Here is an 8,153-nt window from a genome sequence, read left to right as displayed (position 1 = left end):
GGTGACCGCACGCTGCTTCTACAGTCCTAACAGTCCCCCAATGAAAGCAGGGTGACCAACCCCCCCCCCCCACCCCCCCCGCCCCCCCCCCACACTGATCCATAGTCTTAGCAGGTCCAGAAGTCAGGTGACTCAATACCACAGCTCCACAAGTCCCCTACAGTCAGTGCAACAGGTGACCAAGCACCACTGATCGCGGCTCATCCTTACAGTCAGTCATAAACAGGGTGACCAAGCCCACACCTGAATCCACAGTCCCCTGACAAGTCATGAAACGGTCGGACCGTGCCACCGCCGCTACATCTTACATCCGTGAAGCACAGGTGACCAAGGCACACTGAAATCCATCGTCCTACATCCAGTGGAAAACACGTGATGAACCCAAACCAACACAAGCTCCCACATTCCTAAGTCAGTTGAAACAGGTGACCAACAACCACTGGACTCCGATAGCTACCAGTCAGTGAACACAGGTGACCCAGGCCACACAGTCCTCTACAGTCCCTAAGTAGTCAGTGAAATGGGTCTGACCAGTTTTGCACACTGCGTGTACAGAGTCTAACAAGTCAGTGGGAACAGGTTTCGACCACATCGCCACACTTGATCCCATTAGTCTATCAGTCAAGGTGAAACAGGGTGTTTTTGGACGACAACACACCACAGCTCCATAGTGCTACAGTCAGGGTGAAACACAGGTTGACCCAAATACACACTGATCCACAGTCTACAGTCCAGCTGAGATACAGGTGGACCAAACAATTTGTTCAACACACCAGCCTCTCACAGTCTATCAGTCAGTTTGGAAACAGTTGAACCAAACAAACACTCTGATCTCAAGTCCTCCAAGTCCAGTGAAGACGGGTGACGCAACACACACTGCTCCCAAGTCCCCCCTTACAGTCAGTTTGAAACAGGTGACCAAGGCCAACACAGCCTCCACCGTTCTAGCAGTCCAAGTGAAAACGGTGACAAGACAACAACTGCTCCACCGTTCCCTACAGTCCAGTGGAAACCAGGTGACCCAAGCACACTGATCCCCAGTCTAAGCACGTCAGTAAACAAGGGACAAGCACACACTCCAAGGTATCACCCCTACAGCAGTCATGGATAACAGGTGACGCAACACACTAACTCCAGTCCCCTTTACAGTCGTGAAAAACGGTGACGCAAGCAACACAAGCTCCCCACAGTCCTACAGTCAGTGGAAACAGGTAGACCCAATCACACCCTACTCCAGTTCTACCATCCCATGAACAACAGGTGACCAAATACCCACAGCTCTCCAACAGTCCTTCTACATCCCAGCCTGAATACCCGGGTGAACCAACCGCACAGCTTCCAACAGTCCTACAAGTCCAGCGTGGAAAAACGTTTGAACCCACCAAAGAACCACTGATTCCAAGTCTACAGTCAGTGAAACGGGTGACCAAACACACTGCTCCACATGTCTTAACAGTCAGTGAAACAGGTGCGGCACTAATCAGCCTTCCAACCCGTTCTACAGTCAGTCGAACTACAGTGGACCAACACACGACTGCCTCCCAGTCTATCAGTCAGTGAAAACAGGTTGACCCAAGCACACTGATCCCAGTCTACCGTCAGTGAAACAAGGTGAACCAGCCCCACACCAGCCTCCACCAGTCCTAGCAGTCAATGAAGACCAGCTACACAAAGGCACACTACTCCGCCAGTCCTATCCAGTCCAGCGAACAAGGGTGACCAAAAAGCACAAGCTCAGCAGTCCCCTATCAGTGCCAGGTGAAACAGGGTGACCAACACAACTACTGTCCCATCCTTATCAGTCAGTGCAGACAGGTGGACCAAAACAGCTACAGCGCCCTGGTGGGCCACAGTCCTTAACAGTCAGTGAAAACAGTGTGACCCAACAAACACAGCTCCACAGTCCCGTATACAGTCAAAGTGGAAACAGGGTGGACAAACCAGCACTGATTTAACGTTCCTACCATCAGTCGAAACGGGTGACGCCAAACACATGCTTTCCTACAGTCTACAGTACAGTGAAACGGTGACCAAGCACACAGCTCCACGTCCCTACCATGTCAGTGAACAGGTGCCCGAAGACACACTGCTTTCCCACAGTCTATAACAGGTCAGTGAACAGGTGACCTAATCGAGCCACCACTTGCCCCAGTTCTATACAGGTCAGGTGGAAACAGGTTTTGAACCGCAAGCCCCACCACAGCTCCCCCACCCAAGTCTACGTCAATTTTGCAACAACATCACAGGTGAACCTCGCAAACAAACGCCTTGATCCCCAGCCAGTCTACGCATGGTCAGTGAGCAACAGCGTGACTCATAACACAACAGCCTTCCCCAGTACATCAGTGGAAACACGGGTGGACACAAGACACGACTGAATCTCAGTCCTAATCAGTCAGCTGAAAACGGGTTGGTAGGTCCTAACAAAGCTGCTCACAGTCTTACAGTTCAGTTGAACAGGTGACGCAACACACAAGCTCCCCATCCTTCCTACAAGTCAGGTGGATACGGGTTGGATCAAACCACACTGCTCCACAGTCCTACCAGGTCATGGGAACGACCCAGTGGACGCAACTGACCACTGATCCCAGTCCTAGGCAGGTCAGTGAAAACAGGTGACCAAGGCACACAGCCTTCCCACAGTCTTATCATTTCAGTTGATTATTACATGGTTTTTGTTATTACTTTCAATTTGCTTCATTTCTACTCTTCTTCTTTCCCAGTTCTTCAGTCAGTGAATTACTGTGAACTTTCCTTATATTTGCCTACTATCTTTCTTCCTATTAGTTCTATTCATTCTAGTTGTATAATCAGGTTTGTATTTCCTAATTTTTATCTGATCTATCTATTCTTTCCAGTCTTATTTTTTCAATTCCAGTGAAGACAGGTGACCAGAACACACAGCTCCCCAGTCTAATTCAGGTTCAGGTGATAACAGGTGAAACCAAACATCCAGCTTTCCAAATCCCTCACAGTTCATTGAACACCACAGGTAAACAATCCACACTCAGCTCCCACAGTCCTTACAAGAGTCCCCAATGAAACAGTGAACCAAACATCACTGAATTCCAATGGTCTATCAGTCAGTGAAACCACAAGGTTGAACCCCAGGCCCACGCACCAGACTTTTTCACAGTCTACAGTCCGCTAGTGAAACCGGGTGAACCAAGGGCACACCTGCCTCACAGTCTGATCAGGTCAGTGAATGCAGGTGGAAACGCAGAAACCGACTGATATCAGTCTCCTACACGTCAGTGAAACAGGGTGACCAAACATACAGCTTCCACCAATCTACAAGTCAGGAAAACAGGTGCCAACACACAGCTGGATGCCACAAATTCAACATCAGCTAATACTGCAACCCCAACCCAAAACCAGGCTCCCACATCTATCAGTTTCCAGTGAAACAGTACCAAACACAACTGACTCATCTAGCAGTCAGAAACGGTTTGACCCAAACACACTGCTCCACAGTCACATCAGCGAAAACAGTGACCCAAGCCAACGAAGCTCCACCGTCTTCCTACATCAGTGAAACGGGTTCCAAAACACACTGCCTTCCACATTACAGTCAGTAAACAGGACCAAGCACACTGAATCCCAGTCTAAACTCATTCGAAGACAGGACCAACAGCCACAACAGCTCCACATCCCTAGCAGTCAGTGAAACAGGTACCAGCAAACATCCTTCCAGTTAACAGTCAGAAACAGTGACCAAGCACACAGCTCCACCAGTCTAACATCATGGTGAAACGTGCCAAACACACTACTCCCAGTCTATCAGTCCAGTGAAACGGTGACCAAACACAACGCTCCACAGTCCTACAGTCATGAAACGGTGACCCCAAACACGCAAGCTTCCACAGTCCCCTAGCAGTTCAGTGAAAACAGCGTGACCAAAACACCACAGCTTCCACGTTTACAGTCAGCTGAAAAGGGTTGACAAAACCCAACTGATGCCTAGCTCTACATCGTGAAGACAGGTGACCAGGGGCCACAGCTTCACAGTCCCTACAATCCAGTGGAACACAGTGACCAAACAACAGCTGCCACAGTCCCTAACAGTCCCAGTTGAAACCAGGTTGACCAAGACACACTGATTCTCCACAGTCTACAGTCCATGAAAACAGTGACTCAAACACACCTGATCTCTAGTCCTACGTCATGAACGGTTTTTGACCAATCACACTGCTTCCACAGTCTATCAGTCAATGAAACAAGGTGAGCAAGCCACCCAGCTCCCCACCTGTTCTATCAGTCAGTGAACAGTGCAACCAACACACTGCTCCACACGTTCTACAATCAGGTGTAACCAGGTGGACCAAGCACCACTGGATCCTAGTCCTTAGCAGTTCAGTTGAAACAGTGACCAAGCACACACCAGCTTCACAAGTCTATCAGTTCAGTGAAACACGTTGACCAATACACACTAACTTCTCAGTCGTATCAGGTCAGTGAAGAGCAGGTGACCAAGCCACAGCTCCACGTCTCAACAAAGTCCAGTGAAAACAGGTGACCACACCAGCTACCTCCCAGTCCATCAAGTCAAGTGAAAAACAGCGTGGACCAAAACCCACAGCTCCACAACTACGTCAGCTTGGAAACAGGTGACCAACCAATCAGCTCTCATCATCTTACAGTTCATGGAAACAGTGACCCAAACAACACCAGCTTCCATCAGTCGTACATCAGTCAAGTTGAAACAAGGTGGGACCAAACACAGCTCCCACAGTCATACAGTCCCCCAGGCAAATCCGGTGAAAACCAAACACCAAAAGCCTCACAAGTCCCTACAGTCAGTGAAACGGTTGACGTGCATTGACAAACTGTGAGTGTGCGTTCGGGAGGGGTTGAGCGAGTCGCGAGGTTGGAAGACATCCGTTACCAAACACACTGCTCACAGTCTACATCTCCAGTGAAAAGAACAGGTGACCAACACACATTGATGCTCAGTCCTACAGTATCGTGAAACAGCTGGAACCCAAAGACACACAGCTCCAGCAGTCCCCTAAAGTCAGTGGAAAAACCAGGTACCAAAAACACTGATGCTCATCTACAAGTCAGTGAACTACAGTGACCCAAGCACACAACTGCCTCCATCAGTCCCTAGTCAGTCCCCAGTGAAAAAGGTGACTCAAACAACAACAGCTTTCCCAGCAGTCTACACGTCCAGTGAAACAAGGTGACACACACAAGCTTCACAGTGCCCCATCAGTGAAATACAGGTTTGACGCAAACAGCACAGCTCCACAGTCTACAGTCAAGTGAAAACAGTGACCAAGACAGCACTGATCTCAGTCTAAGTTCATGTGAAATTGGATGTGAGCGTTTCTATTAGGCTCCCACCCTAGCGCGTTAAATGGTATACAACCACCGCAAGGCAATCTATGTATATGATATTGATCTCAATCGACTGGGCTTGGTGTGTGTGTGTGTGAGGGTTATACCAGTACGTTTGTTGGAGCTGACGTGTGTTCTGGTGTGACAGGAGTTTTTAACTACTGCAAGCACCATCACAATATAGCAAGAGTCCACCAATTCCGTCGGAGATTCTGTCTCAGGCTTTTAAGGTGGTGCAGAATCTCCTTAAACATGAACGTTGAGAGTGGATTTGTGCACATGGCTGTGCTGTGTGTGTGTGTGTGTGTGTGTGTTTGTGTGTTGTGTGTGTTGTGTGGTGTGTGTGTGGGGTGGTGTGCGTGTGTGTGGTGTGTGTGTGTGTTGTGTGTGTGTGTGTGTCTTGTGTGGTGTGTTGTGTGTGTGTGTGTGGTGTCTACGTTGTGGTACGGTTTGTCTAACTTGTTGGTGCAAATGTTTATTGTTTCTGTATACAAACTTGCAGCGCAGAGGTTAGAAACCAGTCAAGCCTAGGAGAAATGTAATAATGTAAAGGTGGTCAACGATGTTCCTCTACATGGGTTCCCACAAAGATCATGTCTTGTTCTTTGTTCACGTTCTCTCCCTTCCAATTGCTGAAGCAGTTCTGTCCCCCTGTCTGTCTGTCTGGTCCGTTTGCTGTGTCTGTCCTGTCTGTTCGTCTGTCGTTCTGTCTGTCTGGTATCTTTCTACTTTCTTCAGTGCAAGTTCCCTTGTCTGTCTGTCTGTCCCTGTCCTGGTCTGGTCCCCTTGTCTGTCCCTGTCCTGTCTGTCTTTGTCTGTCTCGTCCGTGATCCTGTAGCTGCTTGTCTGATGTTCTTGTCTGTGCTGTTCACGCCTGTCCCTGTTCCTTGTCCTGTCTGTTCTGATCTGTTCTGTCTGTCCTCTAATTGCGCTCAGTGATGTCCTGGTCTGTCCTGTCCCCTGTTCTGTCTGCTGTCTGTCCTTGTCTGTTCCTTGTCTGTTCTGTCTGTCCTTTGTATCTCTCTCCCTATTCTGTCAGTGCTGGTCTGTTCCCTGTCTGTCTGGTCCTGTCTGTCTGTCCCTTGTCTGCTCTGTCTGTTCCTGGTCTGTACTGCCCTGTCCCTGTTGTCGTTCTGTCTTGTCTGTATCTCTCTTTCCTCAGTTGCTGGTCTGTCCCCTGTTCCTGTCCCCCTGTCCTGTTATTTCTGTTTCTACTTTCCTCAGTGGAATGTTCCCCCCTGTCCCTGTCTGTCTGATCTGATCTGTCCCCCTGTCTGTCCTGTCTGTCTTGGTACTGGCTGTTCGTTCGTGTCCTGTCTTGTCTGTCCTGTCCCCTGTCTGTTCTGTCCTGTGCCTGTCCCCCTGTTCCCTGTATCTTTTCTATTCCCACTCATTAGTCGTGTCTGTATCTGTTCTGTTCTGTCTGTCTGTCCCTGTCTTGTCTTGTCTGTCTCTGTCTGTCTGTCTGCTCTGTGAGCTGCCTGTACTTTCTGCCCCTGTCTGTCCCTTGTCTGGTCTGTCTTCTTCGTCTGTCGTGTCCTGTAATCGTCTCTATTCCCAGCTGCTGTCCCTCTCTGTTTCCTGTCGTCTTCCCTGGTCTGTTCTGGTCTGCTCTTCCCTGTCCCTGTCCCTGTCCCCCTGTCCCTAGTCTCTCTGTCCTGTCTTGTCTGTCTGTATCTCCCTCCCCCCTAATTCCCTCACTGCCTGGTCTGTCCTGTCTGTCTGTCCCTGTCCTGTCTGGTCCCTGTCTGTCACTGCTCTCTCTCTCTTATTTCCCTCAGATGGAGCTGTCCTCTGTCTGTCTGGTCCCCTGCCTGGTCACCTGTCCTGTACTTGGTGCTGTCCTGCCCTGTCTGTCTGGATCCTGATCTGGCTTCCTGTCTGTCTAGTATCTTTTCTATTTCTCAGTGAATTCTGTCTGTTCTTGTCCTGTCTGTTTGTCTGTCTGTACCCTGTGTTCCCCTGTCCTGGTCCCCTCGTCCTGTCTGTCCTGTCCTCTCTTTATTCCTCAAGGTGCTGTCTGTCTTGCCCCTGGTTCCCCTGTTCTGGTCCTGTCTGTCCTTGTCTGTCTCTGTCCCATTGTCCTCCTCTTCTATCGCCTCAAGTGAACCTGTCCCTGTTCCTGTCGTCCTGTCTTCCCTTGTTCTTGTCCTGTCTGTCTGGTCGTTGTGCTGTCCCTGCCCTTCTTCTCGTTACTGCTGCGTCTGCCCTGGATTGTCCCTGTCATCTTCATGTTTCTGCCCGTGTCTGTCCTGTCTGTCTGTTCTGGTTCTGTCCCTGTATCTTTCCTATGTTCAATAGGTCTTCGCATCTGTCCTGTCTTGTCTGTCGCTGTTGTCCTGTATCTCCTCTACATCACTGAATTGTCTGCTGGTCTGTCCTGTCTGCTGTTCTGTCCTCTACAGTCTACAGTCAGTGAAACAGGTGACCAAACACACAGCTCCACAGTCTACAGTCAGTGAAACAGGTGACCAAACACACTGATCTCAGTCTACAGTCAGTGAAATGGGTGACCGTTCTATAGCTCCACCCTAGCGTTAACTGTAACCAACACACCTAGCAAGCAATCATATGACATAATTGATTCAACGACTGGGCTGTGTGTGTGTGTGTGAGGGTTATACCAGTGACTTGTGAGCTGACGTGTGTGTGTTGACAGGAGTTAACTACTGCAGACATACCACAATAAGCAAAGTCCACATTCCAGTGGAGATTCCGTCTCAGGCTTTAGGTGTGCCAGAACTATTCCTTAAACATAACGTGTGAGAGTGATTGTGCACATGGATGTGTGTGTGTGTGTGTGTGTGTGTGTG

This window comes from Salvelinus sp. IW2-2015, unplaced genomic scaffold (assembly GCF_002910315.2).
Source record: "Salvelinus sp. IW2-2015 unplaced genomic scaffold, ASM291031v2 Un_scaffold2139, whole genome shotgun sequence".
NCBI lineage: Eukaryota > Metazoa > Chordata > Actinopteri > Salmoniformes > Salmonidae > Salvelinus > Salvelinus sp. IW2-2015.
The sequence above is the reverse complement of the archived record's forward strand: the minus strand, read 5'-3'. Positions refer to the sequence as shown.